The sequence below is a fragment of the Mesocricetus auratus genome, unplaced genomic scaffold (genome assembly GCF_017639785.1).
Source record: "Mesocricetus auratus isolate SY011 unplaced genomic scaffold, BCM_Maur_2.0 Super-Scaffold_100011, whole genome shotgun sequence".
NCBI lineage: Eukaryota > Metazoa > Chordata > Mammalia > Rodentia > Cricetidae > Mesocricetus > Mesocricetus auratus.
In genome coordinates this window covers 34629241-34641248 of record NW_024429195.1, presented here as the reverse complement: position 1 = coordinate 34641248, position 12008 = coordinate 34629241, and the positions used below count along the sequence as shown (strand labels likewise).

Below are 12008 nucleotides of genomic sequence, written 5' to 3'. Positions count from 1 at the left end.
TTTTCAGGCAAATGGAAGGAACTAGAAGACATCATCCTGAGTGAGGTAACGCAGACCCAGAAATTCAAACATGGTATGTATTCGCTCATAAGTGATTATTAGCTCTAAAGTAGAGGACCATCATGCTACAATCCACAGACCACAGAGGCGAAGTAACAAGTAACAAGGAGGGCTCAAAGGTTCTAGGAAGGGGAAATAGAATAAATTTTAAGGTTGGAGTTGAGGCAGGTGGGGATGGGAACACGAGGGATCAGGTGGGGGTGGTTGGAAGAAGAGAATACTGGGAGACATTGCTGGAATTGGGGGCACTAGGGGAACAAAGAAGAAACCTAAGCCATGGAAACTCCCTGGCATCTACGAGAGTGGCCCTAGTGAAGCCTCCTGGTAATGGATGGTATGGACCTTGAAGCGGCCAACTTCTGTTGCCACACAAGGTTTCCACTGGAACACCAACAAAGCCACAAAATCTTAGACCTACAAACTGTGCTGGGTTAAATGTGGTGCAGAACTTGTAGGAGTAGCCAACCAATAAGTGGTCTAGCTTGAGACCCATGTCATGAGAGAAAACCCACTCCTGTGGGCCAGGACTAGAGGCTGGATAGCCCAGAGATCTAGGTCCAAACAGGACTGGCAAAAAAGTCTATGAAATGATTCCTGATGATATTCTGCTGTACTCCTAGACTGGAGCCTAGTGTAACCATCATCAGGCTTCACCTACCAACTGACGGGAGCAGATGCAGAGACCCACAACTAAACATCAGGTGGAGTTTGGAGAATCCAGTGGAAGAGGGGAGGAAGGATTATAAGAGCCAGAGGAGTGAAGGACACCACAAGAAAATGGCTCATGGAATCAGTGCTCATGGGGACTCACAGAGACTGAAATGTCAATCAGAGAGCCTGTCCAGGTCTGGCCTAGGTCCTCTGCATGTATGTTATGGTTGTGTAGCTTGGTGTCTTTGTGGGATACCTATCAGTGGCAGTAGGGGGCATATCTCTGGCTTTTTAAAAAACTACTCTTGGGATTCTTTTCTTTCTGCTGCATTGTCTCAGTCAGTTATAATATGAGGGAGGTGCCTAGGTTTATTGTAACTTGTTAGGCCATATTTGGCTGATATCCCTGGGACCCCTGTTCTTTTCTGAAGGGAAACTAAAGAGGAGTGGATCTGGGGAATAGGGGAGGTGACTGAGGGAGGGGATTGGGACAAGAGGAGGGAGGGGAAACTGTGGACAGGATATAATATTTCAGAGAAGAATAAACAAACAAATAACTAAATGGGAACAAGCTACTAATATGTGTAGTAATGAGAATGAATCTTACATCTTGAATGAAAGAAGTCAGAGAAGGGTAATGAGCACGGAAAAGGTGGTGTCTGAACATCAGAGGAAAGGATGGGACCTGGGCATCAGTGGGAAGGATGGGACCTGGGCATCAGTGGAAAGGATGGGACCTAGGCATCAGTGGAAAGGGTGGGAGCTGGGCATCAGTGGAAAGGGTGGGAGCTGGACATCAGGGGAAAGGGTGGGAACTGGACATCAGGGGAAATGGTGGGAGCTGGACATGGGGCAGGGATTCCAGTTTGGACAAGTTTTTTGAGCAAGGATTGAGAGTTGACAAGTGAATGCAAATGCTAGGAATGGGAAGTGACTGAGCTGTTACCTTTGAATGAGGGGGTGTCTGTGTACATGCGCTTGAATGTGTTCATGTTCATTCATGTGCCTGTACATATGTGCACCTATGTATAGCTACAAGCATATTATGAACCTTCTTTGTTTACAAAGTGTATCAACATGTGCCAAGGATTTTATACAAAATTCTTCCCAAATTCCAATCTTCCAAGAATTTGATCTATTAAACCAGTCCCCAGACAGGTCCTGATAACATGGACTATACGACCAGGGAAGCTTACACTTTTCCTTAGACACCACAGCTTGGATGCTTACTCCATCAAACAGAGCAGGCAATTGTTGCAGAAGTTCTTTTTTTCAGTTTGCTTTATGTCCTCATTCATGTCATTTAAGAGGATGGCTGGTCTGGTTGTCTGAGCCCATGCAGTCACCTTTAGAGGCTTTTCCTCTCAGCAAGCAGACTGCAGGCAGTCCCCCTATGTGGTCAGGCTGGCCTTCAGAGGGAACTGTTGCAGAATGCCTTCTCCTAGAGAAAACGTTAGGAGTTCTTCCAGGTGCACAGACTGGAAAACAGTCTCCTAGTCTTGGTCAGTTCAGCAGAAAATCAACTTTGTTATGGTTTAGCAGGGAATATGTGAAAGACTCCTGCCTAGAATGACTAACTTTGAAGCAGCCTTTGGAAAGCTATCAGAGTTCCCAACATGATGCAGTGCATTCCAAGCCATCTTCAGACTGCTTTCTTCCTTTCTTCCAGGGCTCCAATGAAATGAAACCCTTGGTTTGGGTTGTGTGTGTGTGTGTGTGTGTGTGTGTGTGTGTGTGTTGGTAGTTTGCTTGCATGTATGTTGGATCACATGGAACTGCAGTTACACTTGAAAGCTTCCATGTGGGTGCTAGGAACTGATCCAAGGTCTTCTGGAAAAGCAGCCAGTGCTCTTAACTGCTGAGTCATCTCTCCAGACCCACACTTAGTCTGATCTTAAAAGGCTTGTAGGAAAGAAAGCAAAAAGGGGTCGGGAAGCAGGCAGGAAGGCAGAAGATACACTTAGTTGGATATAATGAGAGTAATCCACCATCAACATTGCCTACAGACTCCCTCTAGCCATAAGAAATTGTGTGGCAAGGGGGCTCTGGTCCTGGCTGTATGCACCCTCCTTTGCGGTTTGCACCCTATTTCAAATATGCTGGCATTTTAGATTGTTTCCCACCAGGAGGTCCATTGCTTGAGAATGAGTTCATACTTAGTAGCTGAGCCTGGTGACTCATATTGAACTTGGATTGGTGAGTACTGAAAGGGCTCTGTTGCTAGGGGCAGGCAAGTAGCTGTTCTCCAGAGCAGAAAGAGCGAGCTGGCCCCTGAGCAGAGTGCCCTAAGTCTGAGAATGGCCTAGTTGAATGCTCTTTGGTTTTATATTTGGAAAACTCTATAAGATTTTTATTTGTTCTAATTAATAGATACTTAACAAATATTTACTGCATTTTTTGGGGGGGAGCTTTGAGACAGGGTTTCTATGCTTAGCCTTGTCTACCCTGGAACTCGTTCTGTAGACCAGGTTGTCCTGGAACCCACAGAGATCAGCCTGCCTTTATTTCCTGAGTGCTGAGATTAAAGGCATGCATATGCCATCACTACCCAGAATATATCTTTAGCCTTTTTAAAAAAGGAAAAATTGGGGCTGGACAGGTGAGATGGCTCAGTGGTTAAGAACATTTGCTGCCCCTGCACAGGACAATAGTTGGGTTCCCAGGGTCCTGTTGGGTGAATCACAATTGACTGTAACTCTAGCCCCAGGGATCCTCTGTCTCTGCCCCCACTCCCACCCCCAATCCTGCTGCCAGGTTTACAGAAGCATGCCACAATGCCTGGCTCCCCTCCTCCCCATGCCAGGTTTACAGAAGCATGCCACAATGCCTGACTTCCTCCCAGCCCCCCAACTCCATGCTAGGTTTACTGATGCATGCCATAAGGCCTGGTTTTTTAGCTTGCATCTCGGGGATCCAGGCCAGGTCTTCATGCTTGTGCAAATGTTCCCAACTAAGCTATCTCTCTTTGCTCTGTGTTCTTCTCTTTACAGACGGCTTATTTAATACACTGTTGACTCATCAACTTTGAAATCACAACAACGTGATCCAAACTATTACCTGACATTCACATTTTCCTCATAGTACACATCACATCCTTCTTGATGGTATGGCCTCTAGACTAAGAATAGGGTATTTACAATATAAACTGAAACAAGAAAGCAGAGTCGCCTTCACCTGACCTTAGCTGGGAATATACTTACCAGGCGACTTTGTCCCCTCCTAGAATAACCAGGGAGGTACCTAAAATTAACTTGGGGCTACAATGCACATGGAGTGTGTGTTCATGAGGAGCCTCTGACCTGTGTGTACACTTGATGTCACACTCTGAGAAAGTCCCTGTTCTACTCATTCTTGCAGACTGCCAGGGAGGTGGCTAGTTGTTATGGTAACACTGTGAACTTGACTGGCTATAGATCACCTGGGAGAGACACCTCTGGGCTGTGAGTATATGGGAGGGAATTCTTAGATTGTATTAGTTACTGTAGGAAGACCCATCTGAATGTGCATGTCACCATTCCACTGGCTGAGATCCAAGACCAAATAAAGGTTGGGGGTGAGGAGTTGAGCACCAGCGTTCATTCATCTGCTTCCGGGCTTCAGACACATGCCTTAAGCTGTCTCACACTCCAGCTGCCCAGACTTCTGCAGCATGATGGGCTTTACTCTCTAGTTTTTGCTGTAGCAATGAGGACAACTAGTTAATACACTGGTCTACTGACTTTTATATTTTAGTGGCCTTTGGGGGCGATCCCTTGACCATTTTCATACTTCCTAATTTATTGACGAAATTTCTTAGTTCAAGTCTTTGTCCCTACTGAAATGTAAATCTATGTGGCATGCCTGCTTAAGATGTCATCAGCCACTCAGTGTGGATGGATGAACCTGAGAACTCTGCATGTTGGGGGGGACATGTGGGCTGTGGAGTGGAAAATTTGGACTCAAACTTCCTCTGTGAGTCCTAGCCACTTTGTCTCTATACCTCTTCAGGCATCTAACCACCTTCTACTTTTTTTCTGTCACCATAGGCTGTCACCTCTGCTGAGTCCCCACCACCAGCCACCAGCTCTAATACTCACTTCAGGCCTCTCTATGAACTAACTCTCATTCAAAATTAGAACACAGAATGGAATGCCTTCTGCTCGCCAAACCCCTGCCTTCCTGCTGTTACCCAGATAAAGGTGAGCCCCCCTAGAATCTAATCTTACTCTCCTTTGCAATTCCATTCTTTTCTCTACATCTAGTAAACACACACTCTTCTTGTTTAACACCTCTCTTGTCTTACTCATCTACTCTGTCTCTCAGGCTTTAGCTACTGACCCGTCAGCGTTGTCCCAACTCTCTACCCTCTCACTCATCCTGTATTTGGATGAAATCATTGTCCTAAACTCATGCCACTTAGGTCCAGTAAGTGGCTGGAATTTCCCATTGCACAATACTTTAAGGACCTATTTGTGCTGTTCAGGGACCTCTACAATCTCTATCAACTGACTTCCTCTTTTCTCCTGCCCCAGACTCTCCTGCCAATCATATGTTACCATGATAAAATAGAGGTCAGTTGAGTGATTTGAGAATACCAAATCAAGGCACTTATTCTAACACATACTGAGGGCTAGCTAAGTGTGTACTGCTCTTGCACAGGACCCAAATTTGATTCCCAGTGCTCATGTTGGGTGCTCACAACCACCTGGAACTCCAGCTCAGGGGATCTGTAGAGTGTAGTCTTCCCCGCCAGCTGCCTGGGCCCTGCCACAGTTGTAGTCCCCAAATAACACACAAGACACTATATTAATTATGAAGCTGTTGGCCATTTGCTTGTTTCTTACTGGCTAGCTCTGACTTAAGTATTTAACCCATAATTGTTAATCTAAGTATTTCTCTTACCAGAGAAAAGGGTCCAGACCTCTTACTCCTCTGGCGGCCTACATTGTGTCTGTCTGTGCATCTCTTTCCCAGAATCCTCCTCGACATCTAGTCCCACCTATCTTGCTTTCCTATTGGCCGACAGTGCTTTTATTCAACAACCAATAAGAGAGACAGATTTACAGAATGACATCTCCCATCAGGGATCCAATGCCATCTCTGTTCTCCTCAGTCACTGACATGCATACACATTAGGAAACATTATTAAAAAGAAGGATGAATCAGCTTATAGTGATAGGACACTTGCAATCTCTATGGTTTTGGAAGACTCTTGGCTCTCAGCTATCAATTCTTCTTCCCAATTATTTTCTTCCTCTGGCATCACATTTTCCTCTGAGAAGCATCTACGATTTCTCCAGCCTCCTTACTCATTTTTAAAAGACAGGGCCTTATGTAGCCCAGGCTGACCCCTAACTAGAATATGAAGCTGAGGATAGCCTTGAACTTCATTCTCATCTCTCTGCCTCTCAAGTGCTGGGACTATAGACATGCTCAGTCACACCTGGCCTATGGTGTGCTGGGGACTGAGCCCATCATTGTGACAGGTAAGAAGTGCTCTAACACCTGAGCTGCACCCCCAACTCTCTTCACTTGCTTTTATTTATTTCCTGATTGCTTCACAGTGCAACCACACACCTACCCTGGTCCGCACCAAATGCTTGTGCTCACTACAGATACTTTTCCTGTGCTCAAGGTATGGAGGGATGTAAGGAGAGGCTTCAGTGGGTAAAAGGCAATTGAGTTTGGATCCCCAGAAACAATGTAACAGCTGGGGATAGTGGCATGTATCTATAAGCCCAGAGCAGTAGGGTGGACACAGGTCTTGGGGACTTGCAGGTTAGCCAGGCTAGATGACATGGTAAGCTCCCATTTCAGAAGGTCCCTGTCTGAATAATAGTGGAAGACACTTCAGCTGACAATGACCTCTGGCTTCCACATGCACAGGTGAGCACACCTGAACACACATGTACACATACATGTGCACAGGTGAGCACACCTGAACACACACATACACATACATATGCACAGGTGAGCCCACCTACTCATACATGTGCATGTGCACATGCATAGGTGAGCACACCTGAACATACATGTGCACATACACAACACAGTTTTTAATGGACTACAAAGCAGTTTTTGTCTTTTTTCTCTTTTTTCTTCATTCTTTTCTCATATATTATATCCTGACTGAAGTTTCCCCTCCCTCCCCACCTTCCAGTCCCTCTCCCCACCTTCCCCTTCTCCAAGATCAACTCCTCCTTCATTTCCCTTGAGAAAAGAGAAGGCCCACCAGAGATACCAACCAAACATAGTATAACAAGTTACAATAAGACTAAGCACAACCCTCATATAAGTCTGGACTAGGCAACCCATTAGAAGGAAAAGGATGTCAAGATCAGTAAAAAAATAATCAGAGACACTTCCCACTGTTAGGTGTCCTGCAAGAACACAAAGCTACACAACCATAACATACGTGCAGAGGACCTAGATCAGACCCATGCAGGCTCACTGACTGCTGCTTCCGTCTCTGTGAGCCCCTATAATCCCGGCTTAGCAGGGATTCTGTGGGCAATGTTGCTCTGGTGTCCTTGACCCCTCTGACTCCTACAATCCTTCTTCCCCTCTTCAGAGGCATTGCTAGAACTCTACCTAAAGTTTGGCTGTGGGTCTCTACATCTGCTCCCATCAGTTTCTGCTTGAAGCCTCTCTGGTGACAAATATTCAGGGGGCTCTCTGGTTTATGAGTATAGCAGAATATCAATATCATTAGGAATCATTTCGTTGATTTTTTTTGCTGGTCATGTTTGGTTGTGAGGGTGCATGGCAGTTGGATTTGCTGAAAGAGATGGAAGCAGGAGGATTATGAGTTTGAGGCCAGCTTGAGCTACACAACAAAAATTTTAAAATAAGAAATATGTGCATGTGTTCCTCTCCTTGGCACCAATTCTACTATTTTTTTCTGTCATGCATAATAAGCACTATTTCTGCCTCACTTCATTCTCAAAGCAAACATTTCATGTACTACCACCATTTGAAGACAGAGCGATATGCATGATTCACTAGGCAAGGGGCCCTGGAGTGCATAAGAGTACAGAAAGCAAGTGGAGTGTTAGCATGCATTCACTGCTGACTTCTGACTATTGACTCAGTGTGACCAGCTCCTTCACCCTGGAGGACTTCCCTGCATTCTTGGGCCATGTGCCTTGACTAGCGAACTGAAACAAATCCCTTTCCCTTACATTGTTCTTATGAGAGTATTTTATCACAGCAACAAAAAAGAAATGAACATTGCCCAACTCATTTTACAAGGCCACAGTTACCCTGATACCCAAACTACATAAAGACCCAAAGAGAGAGAGAGAGAGAGAGAGAGAGAGAGAGAGAGAGAGAGAGAGAGAGAGAATTGGAACAAACTCCCCTTATTAACATACATGCAAAATCTCTTAATAATACTTACAAACTGAATCCAAGAACACATCAAAAAGATCACCTGCCATGATTAACTATCCCAGAGGTGCAGGGTTAGTTCAACATATGAAAAGCTAAAAATGGAAACTACCATATAAAAAAACTGAAAGACAAAAAAAAATCACGTAATCATTTCATTAGATGCAGAAAAGGCCTTTGACAAAATCCAATATCCCTTCACAATAAAAGTCATAGAGAGATTAAGGATACAAGGGACATACTTAAGTATAATAAAGGCAGTTTACAGTCAGCCCATAGCTAACGCCAAGTTAAATGGAGAAAAACTCAAAGAACTTCCAGTAAAATCAGGAACAAGACAAGGCTGTCTACACTCTGCATAACTATCCAATACTGTACTCGATATTTAGCTAGAGAAATAAGTTAACCAAAGGAGATCAAGGGAATACAAATTAGAAAGGAAGAAGTCAAAGTATCTTTATTTGAAGACATATTATATTCTATATAAGTGACCCTAAAATTCCACCAGTAAACTCCTACAGCTGATAAAAATTTTCAATAAAGTAGCTGGATACAAAATTAACTCTCAAAAAATTTGTAGCTTTCCTATAAAAAAGAAAAATGACCGTTTGTCCTGAGAAATCAGGGGAATAACACCTTTCTTTCAAAATAGTCTTAAATAATATAAAATATCTTTGTGTAACCTTAACCAAGCAAGGGAAAGACTTATATGATAAAAACTTTAGGATACTGAAGAAAGAAACTGAAAGACTTCATGCTGGTGATAAGTAGGATTAATAGAATGGGAAAAGATTTTTACCAACTACATATCCAATAGAGGGCTAATATTAAAAAAAACTAGACATCAAGAAAACAGATAACCCAATTAAAAAATGGAGTACAGTTCTAAACAGAATTCACAAAAGAGGAAACTCAAATGGCTGAGAAACACTTAAAGAAATGTTCGACACTCTTAGTCATCAGAGAAATGCACATCAAAACTGCTTTGAGACTTCATCTTACACCGGTCAAAATGGCAAAGATCGAAAACCCAAGTGACCTGTTGTGCTCATGAGGATGCAGTGGCATGGAGTAAACATTCCTCCATGACTGGTTGGAGTGCAAACTGGAACAACCACCACGGAAACCAGCGTGGCCGTTCCTCAGGAAGATGAAGTCAATCTACCTCCTGATCCAGCCAAACCACTTGGGCATATAAACAAAGGACATTTCATCCTACCATAGAGACACTTGCTCAACCATGTGCATTACTTCTCCATTCTTTGTGGAGAGCTGCGATGTGCCGCGCCTTAAAGATGGCGCCGGCTTCTGCCTACCACCCTCCCGAGCGCTCTCGGAGTAAACAACTCCATATTTGGTCAAGGCTCGGGTCCACGGCTTGCTTCCGTGTGTGTGTGTGTGTGTGTGTGTGTGTGTGTGTGTGTGTGTGTGTGTGTGTGTGTGTACCTATCTGCTATCGCCAAGTGGCGTGCTAGGGTTGCCTATGCCTAGGCCATATAAGCTGTGGGCTGGCTTACCCCAAGGGAGAAGAAGACTGTTTCAAGGTTCCTGAATAAGCCGCTTGGAGAAGAGTTCCCGAGTCGCATCTTCTTTGCTGGTCAAGGTGGTCGCAACAATTCTTAATAACCAGAAACTTGAAACAACTTAGATGTCCCTCAACAGATGAATAGAAAATGTGTTTTTTAATCACATTAAAAATGAAACCATATTTTAAAAATTAATTCATGAAATTCAATGGTAAGTGGATGGAACTAGAAAAAAACTCCTAAATATCACAGACCTAGAGTGACAACGATGAAATGTATTCATTTTTTATGTGAATATTAGTTATTAGGTCAATGATAACCAATCATTCACTGCAATCCACAGAACTAGGGAGATTAGGTATTGAGTAAGAGACTAGGGGTGGGCATATGGATTTCTCTAGGAAAGGGGAATAAAATTGATAGTTATGGATGGATGGGGGAGACTGAAATGGGAGGACCAAGTGGGGAGGGGGATGAGAGAGGAAATATGGGGAGAGACAGCTAAAATTAAGTGCCATTTGAAGGCTAGTATGGACACCCAATACAGTAGAAGTTTCCTAAAGTATATACATGTATGAAGGTAATCTAAAGAAATCATCAAATAATAGGGGGGGACAGAGCCCAAACTGGACATTTCTTGTCACAAAATGAAGCTTCTAGTACCAGGATTGGATTGCATCTAATTGAGTTGTTGACTAAAGGGGTCCCTCTGGGAATCGCCAAATAGCCCAGGCTATTTACAAGAATACAGGTTGCTCTCCACAAACTGCAAGTCCCTGTTGCTAAAGAGAACAACTTCACAACTCATTAGACATGGATAAGTCAAGCTGGTGCCTACATAGACCCTTCACCCTTACGCTCCAGCATCTTTGGTATAATACGGTACACCTAGCTACAATGGTGACCTATTTACAAGACATGCTAGTGCAATGGTGGCACAAAACTTGTGGGAGTAACCAACCAATATCTGATGTGACTTAAGGTCCATTCAACAAGATTGAACCCATAGCTGACACTGCTTCGTTGACCAAGAACCTGAGACTACACAGCCCAGAGATGTAGGGTAAAACCGAATGCTACTATTCTACTAAAAGAACATAGCAATAAAATGAACACGGATGACATTCTGCTCTACTCACAGATCTGTGTCTTGCTCAGCCGTCAGTCATCAGAGAAGGTCCTCCTACAGCAGATGGGAACAAATCAAGAGACCCACAGTCAGACAATATGCAGAGAGTGAAAGACCTGGGAATGCTCAGCCCGAAATGGGACCTTTCCCTCAAATCCCTCCCCTTAGGCTCAGGGAACCCTGTGGAAGAGGAGGTAGAAAGAGTGTAAGAGCTGGAGGGGATGGAGGACACCATGGAAACAAGCCCTTTAAGTCTACAGGATCAACTACGAACTCACAGACTGGGGCAGTGTACACCAGGCCTGCATGGGCCTGCGCAAGACAGGGTCTTAGAGCTAAAAGAAGTGGACACATGCCCAGAAACTATCTCCAGTTGATAACCACTCTCAAATGGAAAATTAGTTTTCTCCAATGGAGTCTCAGTGGGGAAACTGCTCTTAACAGCAGGCAACATGCCATAGAAAACAAACTCAAAGACATCTTTGGAGGTTCCTTGTCCTATAGGTTCTTTGCACATTTATCACAACTTCTAGTTTAGTGTCTTTGGGATTCCTGAGTGGGTGAATGAATAAATCTCTGCATCTTCATCTATTTCTTGTGCTGTTTTCCTTGTTTATTTTGTCCTACTATGATGTTTTAGTTCTTGTTTTATCTTATTTTACTGTTATTCCTTGGATAATATTTATTTTCTAGTGAGAGAGAGGTGTGTGGATCTGGGTGGGAGGGGAGTGGAGGAGGATCTGAGAGGGGGAACTGTAATCAGCATAAGTCATGTGAGAAAAAAACTATTTTCAATAAAAGGAAAAAAGAAATCCTGAAAGAATTAATAAAATAAATCTAAAACTTAGAACTAAAATAAAGTCAATTACGAAAACACAGCAAGACGAATGTGTCCTTGAAGGACACTCTTTCCTTCTTTTGGCAGGACCCAGTCTTATCTTACTGGCCGGGCCTGAGATGGGGAGAAGCATCATAATTAGGCCTGCCATTAATATTCATGTACGGACTCCACTCCCATCAACTGCCTTGATAACCTTACAATGGGGTTCAGGCAGGTCTCGTTAGTCTAAAGCTTCCAAAATGAAACTGCTTCATCAAAACGTTGAGTTTCTTGATGAGACGCCTCTGGCTTCATCACGTGTGCTCTTGTGGAGTTGAAGGCACATTTTTATTCCGTTTTAATTTCTTTTTCTTTCTATTCTCACCCTTAGGGATTTTAGATAACAGATTTTATTAGCTGGGCTTAGGGGCTTGTCGTCCCAAAAGCTTGAAAG

General features: G+C 43.7%; 1 long non-coding RNA gene across 1 annotated transcript in view; it reads right to left on the bottom strand.

Annotated features, from left to right (window-relative positions):
* Positions 1-9458: 9458 nt before the first annotated feature.
* The window catches only part of LOC121143229, a 28720-nt gene continuing 26170 nt past the window's right edge, over positions 9459-12008 (bottom strand). The window contains exons 2-3 of the long non-coding RNA XR_005880420.1: positions 10745-10788; positions 9459-9733 (exon numbers count right to left, since the gene is read on the bottom strand). This is a non-coding gene — a long non-coding RNA (uncharacterized LOC121143229). The remainder of the gene's footprint in view (positions 9734-10744; positions 10789-12008) is intronic.